The sequence below is a fragment of the Calypte anna genome, chromosome 23 (genome assembly GCF_003957555.1).
Source record: "Calypte anna isolate BGI_N300 chromosome 23, bCalAnn1_v1.p, whole genome shotgun sequence".
Classification (NCBI taxonomy): Eukaryota; Metazoa; Chordata; class Aves; order Apodiformes; family Trochilidae; genus Calypte; species Calypte anna.
Genome location: NC_044268.1, coordinates 5,369,711 through 5,387,626, shown reverse-complemented (window position 1 = coordinate 5,387,626; position 17,916 = coordinate 5,369,711).

Below are 17,916 nucleotides of genomic sequence, written 5' to 3'. Positions count from 1 at the left end.
CTTCATAGGGGGAAAAAAAATCTAACTCGGGGGATGAGTCAGTCCAGTGAATGAGTCACAGAAGGGAATAAAGATGATATCAATTCCTGGTGACACATGGCATCCTCCTACTCAGACTAAAGGGGCAATGTCCAGACCTACTTTGGGGCTTCATGAGTTTTGGTATTTTGAAACCTTCAGCCTGGTAGGAAAGACAAAGTGCAGAGGCTGAAGATTGTGGGCACAGATGGAGACAAACCCATAGGGTACCCACAGACTGTCAACATTTCACAGCCAGGACCAGGGGCAAGCAGTAAAATCTCTATTTTTAATTCTCTTTTGAATCTTTATTTCGATGAGAAGGAGCATTTCTAAGCAAACCAGACATTTTCCTGAAGCATTCTTAGTCCTGGAAAACACACTATCCTTTTTTTCCCCCCACTACTCCTAACTTTTTCTTTTTCAGTAGAAAACCTGGTTTGAAACAGTAAAACCCTTTTGCTCCCCCCAAAATCCAAAGCCTGTCTGCTGTAAACCCATTGTTTCCAGTTTCTGGAAACAGAGAGAGGGTTTGGGGCTGAAGAACAAATGGAGAAAACCAAACAACTATCAAAGCAACCAACAACAAATCACTTTGGGATCAAGGCATCTCCAGGCTCTGCCTTCTGTCTCTCAGATTTACTGGGCCTTAATTTTCCTCTCACGTGCAGATGGAAATCAGGACCAATTCCTCTGAAGATGTTGGAGTTGCTCTGATGAGAAAACTATGAGATTGTAGAAAAATCAGGTCTTTTCTACTTAAAACAAATCAGTTAGACTTGCAGTGGTTTCTTGTAAAGTTCAAACCCTTTTCTCCCTCCAGATCCTTCCACTAACCCAAACTTATCCTAGCTCTTCCAGCTGGGATAAACAGCTCAACTAAGATGTTCACAGCTAAGAACCAGAAAGGAGCTTCAACAAAAAAATAATTTCATCTTCAAAAAAAAAAAAACCCAAAAAACCCCATGAGAAAACTCCACAACTGAAGAGAAAATTTCATGTTCTGCTGGTGCAGATGACCTGAGGTGGCAGTGATGAGGCTGACAGACTCCAGGATCCTGCTGTCCCAGGTGGGACAAAAAGTCAGGAAAACTGCATTTTGCAACCTGGATGCTGTGGTAGGCTCAAGACAGAGCCAGGCTCTGCTGACAAGTGACCTCTTGACATGTTTTTTTAATGCTAGACAGAACATCAGAGAACTCCATTGTCTTCCACCCTCTCCCTCCTTGCACTCACCCGTGCAACCCTTCTCCTAACTCCCTGTATTTTCATTTCATTTGCAGCTGAAGGCAGAAATCAGGTTTGTACTCCCAGGGAACTCCTCAAATTGCCCCCTAAATTATTTTAGAGCTGAGCACTAATCCTGTGCTGGCAGGATTTCCATCCAACATCATTTATATTCCCACTGAGCTCAGTGATAAAGCTCTCCCAGCTGGATGCCTGAGGTCAGCATTCCATCCTACCTTGCTGGGAGAATCCCTTCCCAGTTGGCTTCATGAGTACTTACCCAGTTTGCTGTCCTGAAGCCACTCTCATCTGGATCCTCTCATTTGCCTGCTGAAGTATAAAAATTATTTTTCTCTTCCTCTTTTTTCTTTTTTTTTTCCCCCAATTTATAAACAGCTGCCAAAAGCTAAGCAATGGTTTTTGTGTGAATGTGGAACTGAGGTGGGATCCCTGGTACTCCTTATTATTCTGCTTCAGTAATGGTCATACAGAAGAGCAGCAGAGCACAGAGACTCAATGAAGCAGAAAAGGGTTGATCTGATATTCAAAGCTCATGTTCTGCTCAGTGGACAAGGTGGGAAACCACCCCAGCCAAATATCAGTATTCCCTCCTTATGCAGATGTGGAAATCCAGCCAAATTCCCAAATATTAAAGCCCAGATTGTGCATTAAGCACCAATTTCTTCTCTCATCAGATATAACACAAGGACCACGCAGGGCTCTTGGATGAAGACAAATGGGTGCTGGGATTCCCAGGCCCTGACTCTGCCCTGTCACACTCAGCATGGTCACAGGATACTGAGATTAAATCAGAGAGGTTCATTTGAGTCCCTGCTGGGGGGCAAAGGAATAAGAGACTTCTGAGAGGGATTTAGAGTGTTCAGAATGAGCTCCTGACCAGGCTGACCCCCTAGGAGTGACCTTGTCTTTCCCTATAGTCTGATGTTTCACCTTGACACTCAAAACTTGCAGGGGGAAAACAAAAAACTTGAGAAAATGTTCTTCTGGCAACATCTATCCACAGGTCTTTTTCCTCCTTCAGGAATACAGATTTATTCTTCCTTTCCTTCTCCTTCCCTTATCCTCTTTTCCAGCACAGAACTGCAGATTACTTCTGGGAACCCCTTCTGTCCCTTGGTGCTTGTATCTCACAGAGATTTGGGCTCTTGTACCTGTGGCTTGTGCTGTTTGATGTTTTAGACTCCACTTCCTCAGTCTTTGTGGTCTTCATCTTCTGCATTTCTCTTCTTTGAGGACACTGAATGGTTTCTCTTTTAGTCAGGCTGATGTCTTTGATGTCCTTCCTCCATTTGGGAATAATTTGCAATTGTATCTATAACAGAATGTCTTTAAAGAACTGACAGCTTCCTGAATTCTTTTTTTTTTTCCCATTTCTGTGTCTTTTGGCCTCCTACCTCCCACTTATCAGCAGCAATCCTCTATTATTTGAATATTAATATGCCAGGGAGTGGAATTGTTCCACCCAAACTCTCTTAAACCAAACTCAGTGTGATTCTGAGCTGTGACTTTCCCACTGCACAGGTTTCCTGGTCAAATCTTGGATAGTTTTGATGAACTGCTATCAAACAGAGAAAGGAAATGCTGGCATTTTTAGTCACATTGCTTAACACAAACCAATGCTATCCAGAGATAGCACAAGGATGGGGACAGCACGACAGTGAAAAGAAATTAACTGAGCGTTTAGCAACGTAATGAAACCAAGAACTGCCACCAGATAAACTCTCTTTAAAAGAACTTGTGCAAAAGGCAAAGACTCTCATTCCTCTGGAATACAGAATCCAAACTGTCAGGATTCAGGAGGTGAATCTCTAGGAGGCAGGATGCTCACCGGTTTCTCCATCCTTTCCTGAACCATCTGGTGCTGGCCAGCAGAAAGACCTCGGACTGACAAGTTCAAAGTCTCAGCCCATGAAATCTTGTGGTGCATGCAGAATACTCACAGAATGCTTAAATCATTATTTCTGCCACATCCCCTTGTTACCTGTGACTTACAGGGAAATTGAAACTATTTTATCCAGTCCTGGCTGAGCTATTGATAAATGGATGTATTAATTTACCATTTCAGTTGTGGGTTGGGTTTTTTTTTTGTTTGTTTGTTTGGGGTTTTTTTGATTGTTTTATTTTTTTGTTTTTGTTTTTTTTTTTTTAATTGCATAGCAACTTAATTTATCTTTGGTCAATTTGTTCTCCCTCAATAAATGATCTGCCAACAATAGGTTCTTTTTAATTAGCCCGCAGCAAGTGTCTCTAGGAATGTAAATCAAATGCTTATTTGAGGCATTAATTGGAAAGGAGAGATAATTTGAATTCATATTGTGTTATTCTTGGGTTTTTGGTTTGTTTTTGTTTTTTTTTAAGTTTCCTTATTCTGAGAGGATTATGACAAAACCCTGCCTGCAGCAAGGAATTGACAGCACACTGTGATAATCAGAAAACACCAGAAATGTACAAAAAAGACATAACTGCTTTTTTTTTTTTTTTCTTTAGCAGATAATAAATGCCAGGTACATAAAACAAAGAGAGAACTATAGCTGAAAATTGCATTTCTTGATAACTGGGAAAAACAGAAACCCCCCTCTCTCCAGCCCTCCTCATCTTCTCACCCTTAAATATTAATATTTAATACTTAGGGCAGAGTCATTCTAGATGGGCTCACAGGAGGAGGTGCTGAGAACCAAGATGCTCCTACTGAAGGGTGTTCAACTCAATGGAGAAATGAGAAAATAGTCAGGAATTCAATACAGGGTTTAATTGAGCTGCATGCAGGGTTTTGCAACCTGTACCTGGCTTTAGGGGTTTTCTGGGGTTTTGCTCCAAGGCACATGTTGACCCTGATGGATATGATGACATTTTCCTGAGTCTTTTATCACCATGGCAAAATCCTCTCTCGTGTTTGACCACTCTCCTTAGCTTGGCAGCACTCTGTTCCATCTTTTTCTAGAGTTTTAATTCAGGCTGCAGGAGAATCACATCCTGAAAAGAAGAGATGCAGTGTCACTTTGGTTTAGTTGGTTATTTACAGCAAGATTTTCAGGCTTTCTGTGTCACCTTAAACAAAACCATTGCAAGAAGGTGTTTAAGTCAGAATTAGGGGGTTTTATTGCATTTTATAATCACACAGTTCCCTCTATTTCAAGCAAAGCACCAGTGGCCCATCTGGCACATGAACAGGAGTGGGAAAGAAAGCTTTTGTCTGACAATAATGAAGCATTTTTAACCTTGGTGTGCTGGGGGTGTGAGTTCTCCTCCCTCAGCAGTGTGCTGATGGGACAACCTGTTGGTACTTCAGGTTTTCTGAAGCATTTAGTACAATAGTCTCCCAAAGGGACCTTCTCTTCTTAATTATCTTTATTATTGCTCCTGCATGCCATGTGTCACCCTACTCCACCTGAAGTGTCCTTGATGGCTGCATGAGAGAGCGTCAAGTAGACACTGCTCTCCTATTGGGGCTTCCTAATGAAATCGTTGAAGGAATCCTTGTTTTTTTGGAACAATCCATCTTGCCCCCCTGAGCTGAGGCTGTGCTGCTGCAGTTTTTTATCACCTGTTGCTTCCTGCAGTGTCCCTGTGATTTCTGCCAGCTGGGAAGGTGCTGAGATCAGCAGTGGTTTGATGTCATGTTTACTGTCACCGAGTGGACTCGGGTTCTTAATTTCAAAGGGCAGTAGGATTAGCCTGAGAAGCAAGTTATGAAAAATATTAGGAGAAATACTTAATGAAAATGTCACAGGAGTGAAAGACTTGGAGAAGAACTGCTCAGGTTCGTCTAGGGAGTTTCACTTCCCAGAAGAGGAGTGTCTTTGCCGTTTCTATCTCATGCATTCCTATGAGATCAGCATCCCCTGGCACCTTGCAGCATCATCTCTCAAGCTCCTGTTCAATTGCTAGTGGCTCACTGGGCAGCTGCTTCTCACTCCACTGAGTGCCCTAATGCACATTTAGTTCTGCTGGGGTCAAGAGCTCACCCAGAGGAGATGTCTTCACAGTCTTGGCATTTGACTCATAATTAGTTGCCTATAAATACAGATGAAATACTCAAAAGCTCTCGACTCCTTTTAGGACCTAAATCACAAAATCCAGCACCAGTCAAGTGCTTAAAGCCCCCATTCAGGGGCTGCCTCGTCCCCTTCCCTCTGCCAGCCAGGTGAGGAGCAGCAGGGATGGCTTTGGAGTTGTCCCTGCTCTGACCTGGGTTCTCCATGGGTACCTCCTATTCCATGGAATGCCTCCTTCAGCAAAGGCATCTCCAGGTGCATCTCCAGCAAGGTCTCCTTGGACAGATCCCTTCCATTTCTCCATTTTCTCTTTTCCCATCTCTTAAGGTGTCTCCTCATCTCCTCCTGTGCATCCTCTCACCTCTTTAAGTATCTCCTTTTGTGCCTCTTGCCAGAGGCTGCCACTTTTTCCTAAATCCTTCTGCAGAGGCTCCATGTGGAATTCTGACATGCCATGGGTTGTTTCCATCTATTTCAAAGCTGGCTGGAACTGCCTGGGACTGGAGCAGCCTCAGCAGGAGGGATGCAGAGGAGAAGGATACCCTGGGATACTCTGGGAGTCTCCTTGCTTGGCAGCTCTGATGCTGGAGGAGCCCTGCAGCTGGGATTCAGGAGCTTGGAGGATTTAACCAGGAAAGGGCAGCACAGGCAGCAAAGGTGCTGAGATCCCAAACAGCTCCCCAGGAGCTAAAAAAAAGGTCCTAAAGCAGGCAAAGCAGGGCTGGAAGGTGGCATCCTGCTCAGCCAAGGCTTCTGCATGGCACTCCTGGGTTCTTCAGGATCTTGAAGACTTCTGGTGCAATGCAGAGAGCCTAAGCTTTGAGAACCTAAAGTTTCTCTTTTGAGAACCTAAACTTTGTACTCAGTTGCCCCAGCACAGTTCTGAGAGAGGAATTAAAACACAGATTTTTCGGCCTGCTTAGAACTTCCAACAATCCAAGTTGGTGTTCACCTGACTCTTGCACTGCTTATGTAGCTTCCAAACGTTGTCCAGAGGAACCCTAATATTTTATTTTTTTAAAAAAAAACTGGGTGTAAGTGATCAGATTTTGGATTTCTGTAGAACAGTTTGGCAGTAAGTTTTCTCCATTTTACTTTTCTGATTGTCTCCCCCATCCCACAGCTGGGGAGTGAGCAAGTGGCTGTGTGATGCTGAGCTGCTGGCTGGGGTCAAACCACAACAAAGTAAATTTAAAAATATAAATAAATCTGATTAAAGTTTAATTTTAAGAATGTCCCCAGTTTTCAAATTCTTGATTGAATTAGCCTTTAAAAATTAAATTGTAATCCTTTAGTAGTTATTGATTCAGAAGGAAGAAAATGCCAATAGAACCATTCTGACCTGAAATGCTGCCCATCAACTTGACATAATGCTTTCTATTTGCCTAAATAATTCATGGGCTCTGACGTGTCCTCATGGCTGCTTTTCCAGCCCTCCAGACCCACTTAGTAAAGCAAAAAAAAAAGTGATGCTGGGGGCCTCATCCCCAGTCGTGCAGAGTGACAAAGGTACCAGTTTGTCACAGTTCTTTGACACTTCTGGAGTGATGGGCAGAGAGCACAGGGCTCTCCTCACAGCTCTGCTCTGAGCCTCTGGGCTCAGAAATCTTTTGGGGCATGTCTGGGAGAACAGCAGCACAGGGATGGCTTCTGGGTCCTTTTATCCTCCTACCCAGCTCCCAGTCTGAGACCTGAATAACAAGAATCAGACTCAAAACATCCCTCTTGCTTTCTGCCTTGTTAAATTACACCTCCAGCAAGAGTGAAGGCATCACAAAAGAAGAAGTAAACCTTCCATTATGTTTTGCAGGAGACTCAGCTCTTTCTGGAGTTGAAACAGCAACATGACAAAAAAGTCAGGATGAATAGAGCTACCAAGGTATAAACATGGTCTGTAGAATTCTGATTCCCCAGGAGAACAAAAGGTTGCAGCTCACAAACAGAGGCACTGTTGAAAAAGCACTTAAAAAAGGGATGAATCAATTAATGCTTTTGATAGTTTGAATGTCCCACTATCTAAAAAACAAGCATTGCTTTAATAGTGAGATAATTCAGTTTACTGAATCCAATTACATGTAATTGGCTTTTTTCCCTCCCCTCTCCCCCCCTTTTTTTAATTGCTGTTGGGACCAGGGCTCTGATGCACTTGTGCTGGCTCTGCCAGATGTTTCTCTTATTGCTGTTGCAAGGGCATGGTAGGGATCAGAGGATTCAATTAACATCAGAGGTGCAGCCTTCAGCCAGAACTGCCACAAACACATCAGCTACTTGTAACTTTGTACCCTGGATGAAAAAGTCTTTATGAAACCCAGCCAAAAAACCACTTACAGAAGTTCCCAGGGAGGCAAAATATCACTGACACTTTCCAGCTCTTCTTTGGGCAAAAACATCTTTGCTTTGCTGTGATGCTCTGGGACACCAGGGTCTCAATCCACCTCACAGAAAAGTGCACTGGGGCAGCCAAAGGTGCTGGAGGCTGGGGAAGTCTAACAAGCTTTTGGGGACCTTTTTAGTGACATTTGTTGGCTTGCCCAGGACCTCTGCTCCAGCAGGGTTGTGTCTTCCTCCCTAGAAGCTTTCCAGCTCAATCCTCTCTGGCACTCCAAATCCTCCCTGTATCAGAGCCTTTGGTCTCAGGCATCATCAGCAAACAGGGATAACTCATGTTGGGAAGCTCTGGAAATGTTCCACCCAGTGCTGTTTACTGGCATTAGAAATGTAAGGATACACCAGGTTGCCCTCTCCCCCAAACCACAGCCAAGTGTTTTTTGGGTGCATTATCACATCAGAGCTCCAAGGATCCTGCAGGGGCCCTGCTGCTGCTCTGGTTGGTTTTATGCTCATCCCTTCAGTTTGAAACCAAGCAGGCAAGGAGAGCATCCTCCTAGCTAAGTAGGGTGCTGCCTGGCAGACAGTGAGGTGCAGCCTCCAGGTCATGGGAGAGAAATAGGTTGGAAGGCACATGAGCAGCAGTTCTTCTGGAAGAAGAATGCAGAAGCATTTTCAAGACTGATAGTTGCCTTTTTTTATTATTATTATTATTCAAAAACTGCTCTCCAAGATCTCCAGTAAAACTTTTTTTTTTTTTAATTGAAACAAGGAAAAAATATTTCAAACCTATTTACTTGTTGATGGAATTAATTTTCCTCCTGGCTTATTCATCCGTGACTTTCTCCTCCGTGCCCACTCTTTACTGGATGACATGTGAACAAAACCCCCCCTTTCTGAATGATTTGTAGCTGGATGGGAGGCAGGCAGCAGGCTGGAAATGCTGAGTGCTTAACCTAGCAGTGACTGACAGGGTGATTCAAGCAAGAGGATGTAGCTGGTGAAGTTTTGTCAGATGCCCAGGGATGCTGGGAGCATGCAGAGTGCTGCTCTGAATTAGCATCAGGATCTGTCAGCCAGGACAAAAAGCTGAGGTAAGGAACACAAATTCTAACTTCGTGGCTACACAAACAACCTGGTACAGGAAAGCACCTGCTGGAGGAGGGACAGGAGCTGCACTGATGTTCATCAACTGGAATCCTTCCCCTTTGCTCTGCCCTAGGCTTAGGGACTGCTTTTTCCCATCCTTGTCTTGCAGATTGGGAATGCTGCACGCTGCTGTCACCCCAGGCTCATTCCCACACTGGGAAGTTTGATTTAATTAGCTGCTAATGGAGAGTTAAGAAATTTAGCCCAGCAGCTGATGCAGCCATGCAAACATGGGAGGGGTGGCTCATCTCCAGTCATTCTGACTGATTTTCTGCCTGAATTTCTCAACAATCAGAGCCCAGGGGACTTGGAAGGGGGGGAATAACAATAATTGACAGCCCTGTCCCTCCCAGGACACAACATTTTCTGCACCATGCCCAGCAGAGACACTGCCACCTGAGCTGGCTGCTCTCCCAGGTCTTGCTCTTGGATGTAGAAGGGAAAGGAGAAGGAGTTCCTCTTTCCAGAGATCCTTACCCATTGCCTTCTGCACTGATGGAGCCCTCAGCATCTCCTGCCCCAGGGCAAGACCTTCACCTGCTCACAGCTAAAGGTGGGGAAGAGTGGGAGCTCCTTGCAACTTCTAGAGACATTTCTCCATCTGAGAAAGGGGAATTTCCACTGGGCAGTCCCAGGAAACCCTTCCTTTCCCTTGGGAACTGACAAGTGGCTGCAGAGCTGGTCCTTGCCAGCAGCTGGTAAATGGAGGCATCCTGATTTCCAGCTTTGGGTGTCAGTGCTGCTTTTTGCACGTGTAAGAAATATGAATGGGAAAAGATGATCTTAATTCCTTCAATTGTCCAAAGGAATTGAGCTTCAGGTCAGTTGGAATGGGGGGGAAGAGTTTGGGTCATTTCCTGTTTCAGTCTAATGGGGTCATCGACTTCTGATCTTTTAAGGTCTGAGAAGAAATGCAGAATGTTGTGAGCCAGTTGGGAATCCAACTCAAAGCTCCTTCCAAACTCCTCCATTAGTTTTTCAGACATGCTTCCTAGGATGAGCACTAGCCATGGGGTTAGAAGCTATAAATGCAGTGCACAGGAGCTGAAGGCAGGGTTGCTTTTGCACTACCTGCAAAGAATTCCCCCAAAGTTATATTCAAAGAAAAAAAGTTCCTTTCTAACCAGGGCTGTTCAGAGTATTCTTTTCACTGAACATTTCTTTTGTCCAGCTCAGGTGATTTATCCCATGCCCAGTGTTATGGCAGTGTGCTGCCTTTGTGGTACCTCTTTTTTTCCTGGCCACAGCCTCCTTAAATAGGATTTTGTACATGGTTAGGAGGAGATGCTAAGGTGAATGCTGATGGCTTTCTGTGTTTATTCCTCTGAAGTGTTCATTCAGTATGGAGAATCTCAGGTCTCTGTAAAGAGGACAGATGCAACTTCTTCCCAATATATTGATTCTGTACATTTAATTATTATCATTAGATGCTTTCCTCAGGCCAGGACAGAGCTGCCTGGAGCCATCCACGTGTGCTCACAGAGATGCTCGGGGAACACAAGGTCCCAGTACCACCCAGTGCAGAGAGCAGCTGGGTAACCCCAGGGGCTGCCTGCATCCATGGCCCCAGAGCATCCCATCCCCACCTCCTCATTACTCACCCAGAATATTCACACTGCAGGCTGGCACACCTGCTGCTGGGGAGATGAATAATTGCCAGAAGTCATCTCAGCCAAAAGAAAACCATTAAATGAAACTGAAATGAGCACCACTTTTTTTTCCTTTCTTTTTTTTTTTTTTTTTTTTTTTTTCCCTTTGTGGCTTGCAGTTTCCCAGAGGATGGAGAGTGCTAGGAGCTCTGCAGAGCCCTGGGTGGCAGCAGAGCCCTGCAGCTTCCCAGGGCACATCCAGAGCTTCCACGTTTTATGCAGCAGGGTGCAAGCAGCAAGGCTCAGCTGTGCAGCACCAGTTGCTCACTGGGGAGAATTATATTAAACTAGGGAAAGTGGTTTACTGGGCAACTCAGTGTAAACCACCCCAAAATATTTTGCTGGTCTTTGTTTGCTCTTATGGGCTGAGCAACCTCTACCAGTTATGGTCAGAAAATAGAGTTTTTCCGACCTATGAGAAATTCTCCTCCAAAACAGGGCAAGTAATACCCCTGAAATAACCCACTCCTCTGAAAAGTTCCAGGAAACTCAATATGGAGGCAGAAAACGAGTTTCAAATAATCTTAAATTATTTTGTTTTACAAAAGTTGACATGATTTGTACCTTTACCTGAAAACATGTCCATCCAGGCTGGTTCCTGACCCCACCAGACAAAGCCCAAAGCTTTGACCCAAATGCCTCCCATCAAGTGGGAGCAGAAAACCTCTCGAGATCCCTTCCCACCTGGGTCCCTTCCTTCCACCTTCATGACACAGACACAACCTCAAAGGCTGGATTTTAGGTTTTCTGCCAGTAGATCTTCTGTGTCCCCCCCTGCAAGCTGCAGCCTTTATACTGTCATCCCAACACGGTTTCCACACCAATTTTAAGAACCTCTGCATTTCCCCTGCCTCTCAAACTCTCTCATCTAGACTGAGCCCATTTGATCTCTTTCTCTTAATTGCCTCTGTCAGGAAAACACTCATCCTGCCAGCTGATCACTACCAGCAGACCCAAAAGCAAAAAGAAAACCACGTCAGGGTGAGTGTAACCCCGAGCATCATCACTGCCCATGGTGTGAAGTGAGGGCTCTGAGGAGACCCAGTGCCACTTCATAACCAAAACCTGTTCTTTCTGGACTCTGTGGCCATAATACTTTTTTTGTCATTCCAAACAGAGGTTTTATGTTGGGGGAAATCTGAAGGTCTTGGTGTTCAGCTGCCTGCATGCTCTCTCTCCTACCATCGTTGCCCCTGAAACCTCTGTATGTCACTGCAGGGATGTTTGGGATCCCTTGTCAATCCAGCTCAATTGGGTTGTTTATAAAGAACAAGATATTTGAGCTCACTCCCTGAGTCACCTTCTGTGGGCAGGAGAAATGTGAGCACTGAAACATCAGTGCCAGGGACTGAAAAGTCATAGGTGACCTTAAGTAAAGGTGTAAATAGCCTTTCTGCCCACTCCTTGTGTCAACAGCAACCAAGACTCCCACTCTCTGGAAGAGTTAAAAGCCTCTCAAAACCTCAGCTCTGTGACTCTCTGTACAGCTCTCAGCTCTCCCAATGTTCTGACACCTGTCCAGACCTTTTTCTTGAAATGGTGGTTTTCTCCATCCCTTCTCTGCACTCTTTCAGTCCTTCTCTCCCCCTTGCCCCCTCTCATGGCCTCTGTCAGCCACATTTCTCCAGTCTGGATGATATTTCTCACGGGCAGGACTGACCCCAAAGCCTTTTTGCAGGAGAATCAGGTCAGCAGAGAAATGCACTCCAGAAATGTGTCCCCAGCAGTCCTGGTTCTGCTTGTTCTTTCTCAGCTGCCCACATCCCTGACCTGAAGTCAACGTGGAATCTGATGCTGATGGGTACTGGGAAGAGCCCCATCTGCTTCTCCTGTTAATTCTGAATGGAAAAGGGTTGTGTTCACTGCTTGTTTAATTATGCCTGAATAAGAAATCTCCTTGGGACCATTTTGTGAAGGGCACTTTACAAAACGTTTGGTATTATTATTGTGAGAATATAGCAGGAGTTAGGCATGCATGGAGAGAAGTGCAGAGCTGAGAAGTGCTGGCTTGCAGGTTTGGGAGAGTTGCCAGTTGGGGCTGAGGAACACCCAGAGGATGTGTTGCCCTCCAGTTCCTCCTAGGGTGGGTGTCAGAGTCTCATTGGGGTTGGTTATTTAGCTCAGGGTGTTCCAAACCCCAGCCCAGGTATCCCAGAACAGCACCAGTGCACACTGGTGGCCATTTCCATTTCCCATGGAAGTCCTGATGTCCATGTTCACTGTGGATCGTTGTGAGTGGTGGTGGGGGGACCTGCTTAGGGTTAATGAGTGCAAAATACCATAGCAGGTCAGTAGAAAGGGGGAAAATGTCAACATTGAGAAAATAATCTGGGCTGAAAAAGTCTGGAGGCTGAGAGCTGAGCAGGGAAGGCATTGTGTCTGCTTGTCCCATCGGTGCTGGATTTTCTTTTAAGAGCAGAGTTGGAGAGAGGGAATTCAGAGGAACACCCAGGGGACCTGATGCCCTCCAGTTCTACCTAGGGTGGGTGTCAGTCTCATTGGTGTTGGTTATTTAGCTCAGGGTGCTCCAAACCCCAGCCCAGGTATCCCAGAACAGTACCAGTACACACTGGTGGCCATTTCCACTTCCCATGGGAAGTCCTGATGTCCACGTTCATTGTGGATCATTTGGAATGGTGGTGGGGGGACCTGGAGGGACCTGCTTAGGGTTAATGAGTGCAAAATACCACAGCAGGTCAGTAGAAAGTGGGGAAAAGCCTGGAGGCTGAGAGCTGAGCAGGGAAGGCACTGTGTCTGCTTGTCCCATTGGTGCTGTTTTCTTTTAAGAGCAGAGTTGGAGAGAGGGAGCTCAGAGAGATGAACTTTTGGGCTGAACAGGTACTAATTCCACTTCTGTGGTTTTCTGTAACCTGGCATTTCCCAAAGGTGGCTGAGAAACTGCTGCTAGAACAAAATGCTTGGAGGAAGAAGGTTTTTCTGTAGCTTCAATTTCATGGTGGGTCAGGGTAAAATATTTTCAAGGTGTTGTCTCAGGGTTCTTGGCCAAACACCCTTAACCTGTTGCAGTATTCAAAGCCTAAAGGTCTCTGTGTGCTGCTCTCAAGCATCACCTCAACACCCTCCCAGACCTGGCTTTGGGTCTGGCTGGGTCTTTCCTGGCCTCCCACAAGGGAGCTGCAGATAATGGGAAGGGAACTGTGCCCAAACTACCCAAAGAGAATGGCTTTAGGTACAGAGTCATTTGTGGCATAAAAAAAAACGGGTGTTTGGGGTTTGCTGCTAGTTCTGGTGAAAGAAAAGATGACTTTTTTACTCCCTCCTGAATTTAATTTAATGCAGATTGAAAGGTTTTCAGTACTGTGTGTTTTTTCCTTCTCAGAAACTTTTAAGGTAAATGGGAAGGCAATATGCAAGTGAAAACCCAGTAAAAAAGGGGAAATGTTTCATTCCAAGGTGTCCCTAAGTACCTTTTTGTATTTTTTTCTTGCATAAACAACCTAGTAAGCATCTGTGAAATACACCAGGGTCAGCAGGTGCTTTGTTTGATTCACAATAAGGCTGCAGCTCTAAGTAATGTTAACAGCAGTGGTGACTTGATAAGTAAAGCTTGAAAACAGTGTTCAGATCTCAAACAAAAGAATAAGTTGAACTGAGCCAGCAAGTGTGTGTGTGATTCCACAAAAGAGTCATGTCAAGCATTTGTCCCATGGCTGTAGAAAAGAAAAATCTTGAGATTTCTCTAAGCTCTACTCAAGGACAGAAAGCTGGGCTGGGGCAGGGAAAGAAGATTTTTTTCTGAAGCATTCTGTTGCTTTTTTGCAGGGTTTCTAAGTCAGAGCATCTCCTGCAGTGCCTGGGTTCCTGTTACAGATTAAACCTCCATGGAGATGGAGTCTAAAAGGGGCATTAGCAATTAGCTCTTGGGGTAAGTTTAGCTGCTAGAGAAGTTGGGCTTCTTGGGAAGAAGAAGCATTAATTGAAACCCCCAGTTAATACAGAACTGTCAATACTGAATGCATAATGGAGAAAGTCCATTTAATTTTTAATTATCCCCAGCCCCTTCCAAACAAATACAATGTGTTAAATCTCCCTCTCACCTTCACCCATGCAGAGGGGGTTTGATGGAAGTCTTCATTAACCCCAGGTCTGCTCAGGGCATCCTGCCAGCCCATCAGCTGGTTAGTTCCAATAGCAGTGAATGGCACTTGGCAAGGAAAAGCTTGCCAGGTGGATGTTGCCAGGTCCAGGACGTGGCAGGAATTAACTCTGGGATCACTGGAGGAAGAGGCTGAAATCCCTTGGCCTGGGGGGGTTTTGGGGCTCCTGATGCATTTGCTGTGGGTTGGGGTTTTTTGGAGCTGATGTAGCAGACAACCTGGATTTTCACTAGCTGAAGTCACTGATGGGTCAGGGGTTCCTCATCAGGATGATCTCCAGGGCAGCTGTGTCAGGTCAGCCAAAGAAAAAGCAGATTTTGTCTTCTCTAAGCTAAGAGGAGGGAGATGCATTTTGTCAGGCTTGAGGAGTGGGGTGTGGATTGAACAAACTGCTTCAGTCTTAATGAGAGTGTTCACACAGGGGCTTTGGACAAAACTCAGCTTGTGTTAGGAGGTAAAGGGATGGACCACATTTAATGGCTCCATTTAGGGCTTGACCAGGAATCCTCTGCTGGAAGCCAGGTGGGAAGAAATTCCCATGGGTTTTAGGGAATCAGAGCTGGGCTGGGATTTCCATCTCCTCCAAAACACAGGATCTCCATCCCTCTCAGCCTCACTGCCCGTGTTGCCCTAGATGGAATAATCATCATAATCAGCAGCACTGGGGGAGGCTGAATTCTGCTTTTCTGGTGATGCAAATCAGAACTGGTAAGGTCGTTAGTATTAACGACATGAAATTAAAGGAAGCTGGGTCAAAATCAGGCTCTGCTTCTCCACTGGAAGTGGGAACAGAGGCAAGGAAGGAGTCCTGAGTTCACAGGAGCACCGATTCATGGTGAGTTGGCAGAACTTGGTGCTTGGGATGGGTGTGAGGGGAACTGTTTATAGCTCTGAGAAGTCACCTTCCCTGAACAGTTGTCCCAAATGTGTCCCAGCAATTCCTATTTTTAGAGTCTTGCTTTCAAATGAGTTTGCCTAGGGACAGGCTTCTGGGGATTCAATTAAAGTCTAGAATAAAATAAACACTGTCCCTTAGCAAGGGCTTGAATGTTAAGCAGAATTGTTATTGGAGTGAAGTAGGGCTGTAAATGTGTTTAAATGTCCTCTCTTTTCATGAGGCTGGGGTCAGAGACAAGTGAAGATGGGAAAACCCTGCTCATTAACTCTGCTCATCCACTCCTGTAGCCTTTCCACTTCTGTTCTGAAGTGATCAAAACACCTTGAGGGGATTTCCTCTGGAAATGATCTACATTTTAGTGACTGAGTTTGAAGGTTCTGAGCCAGCTCCTGTTGTTTTTCAGATTACAAACTGTATTTGTATGGGCACTGCAGTGCCCCAGACCTGGGCTGCAATAAAGCAATATTCCAGAAGTGGAATAATCCCAAAATTGACATCTGCCCCCCCCCAGACACTCTGTTTGGAACACCAGATTTAGACTTTGGGGAAAAAGAAAGTTCTTGAAGATGTGTTTGGCTGTGGCCAGTGCAGTGCTTCTTATGAAGAAACCTTATCAGAAGTTCTAAAGCAGTGGAAATGTTGGTTAATTCAGATGTAATTCAAATGGATCTGGGTTTGCAGCTCACCAGTAGGTACTAAGAGAGGCCAGAGTCAGCCTTGTGCTCCACTAAGCTCTGGGAAGCTCCAGCTGGGTTTTGAGTCCAATTTGAGGCTGTGCTGGTCCCCAGTTAACTGAGGCAACTGCAGAGGAGGCTGATGAAGTGATGAAGGGGTCTGGAAAACTGTGGGTGACAGGGTAGAGAGCAATAATTGGGTTGTGGAGCTTAGAGAACACTGGGTGTTAATAGCCTGAACACCCAAAAGGGGGGTGGGAGAAGGGGAATGATTCCTTTTTCAGCTCTGCTGCGGGGAGAGGCACAGGCACAGCCTGCAGCAAGGTCCAAGTGATGGAACACAAAGCAAACTTTTGTGGAAAGGGTGATTAAAAGCACTGGAAAAAGGAGGAGGGAGTTAAGAGAGTGAAATCAAACAGGTTAAAGAACCCCCTGGCAGGAATGGTGTGCAGAGCTCATGCTGTCCTGGGACAGGAGGATTAACTTCACATGGATCATTCCTCTTCCTCCCTGATGCCAGGGACAGGGGAACATGAAAGCACATTCCCATCCTTTGCACTTTGCCCAAGTACCTGCCTGCCAATGGATTTAGGAAGCAGGGATCTGTCAGATATTCCCCTGTCTAGGTGCTTTAGCCTCATTAGGTGTAATGCTCATTGTAATAGTTTGTCTTAGAACAGATTTTCTCAGGAGCCAATTCACACCAGGCAGTCAGACTGCAGTCTTAGTAGCTCTCTTTTGTTGAGAAGCTGCTTTTTATTTATCTATCTCAGCCTAAAAGAAGCGAAAATAAAAATTGCCAGGATTTTTAAATCCAGCTTTGCTGTCTCCTGCTGCTGCAACTACAACAAAGCCTTGGGTGCATCCTTCCTCCAGCCTGACAGCTAATCCCTGCCTCCTCCTTGCTGGAGCAAAAGCAGCTTAGGAATGTTTGAAGGACGTGGCCCCAAAATGGAATGGGACAGAGGAGCTGTGGACTTTCTTCTCTTTCTTGGACAGAGAAAACTGCCCTGCTTTAAACTTGTGGTCAGCTAAAATCAGTGTTTTTTCAGGGTTAGAACTGGTGTTAACATGAGTTTAGGAGTGAGATTTGATGCCCTACCAAAGCCTCCATGGTTTTACCCCCTCCCTTGCACTCCTGCCCACCTGAATCAAGAAAATCCTGAGGTGGGGTGGATTGCTGAAGTGACAGAGCTGGGACAACACTGCACATGGAGGAGGTGCCATTTGTTCTCTTCTGTTTTCCTTGAAGCTGGAGATTCAGTTCCCTTCCACCAGACAGTGAGCAGAGATCAGGATGAGGCTCAAATCCCTGCTCTGCAGTATATCCCCTGTTTCTGCCTCTCTCAAATGGAGATAATGAACCTTTCCTGCCTGCATAAAGCACATGGAAAGAACATAAAAGCAAAGCTCCATTTTCAAATTAAATGCTATTATTACCATCTAGTGTCTGATGGATGATTATGGTGTTACAACAACATAAATACTTCTCTAGGGGCATTTGGGCAGTGATGTCCTAGGATGCTTTGCAGTTCCAACCTGATTAAAAATGAAATTCTATTACACATCTCTGAAGAGATTCAAACTACTGAATAGCAGTCGGAAGGAGATTCTGCCAACTGTGAGGCATAAATACTGACAGTTCCAGCTACAAATGTTTCCAGTTTTATTTTACTCTATTTTTTGGTAGGACAAACTTATAAATTAGAAGGATGTGCCTCAAGAACTGCTTGGGAACAGAAGAAGATAGGAAATGATAAAGAAGTTCCAGGACTAGACTACAGTGTCTAAAAGCAGAAGGTTTTTAAAAATCAGTGTCACTGGCAAGCAGTGTGGATT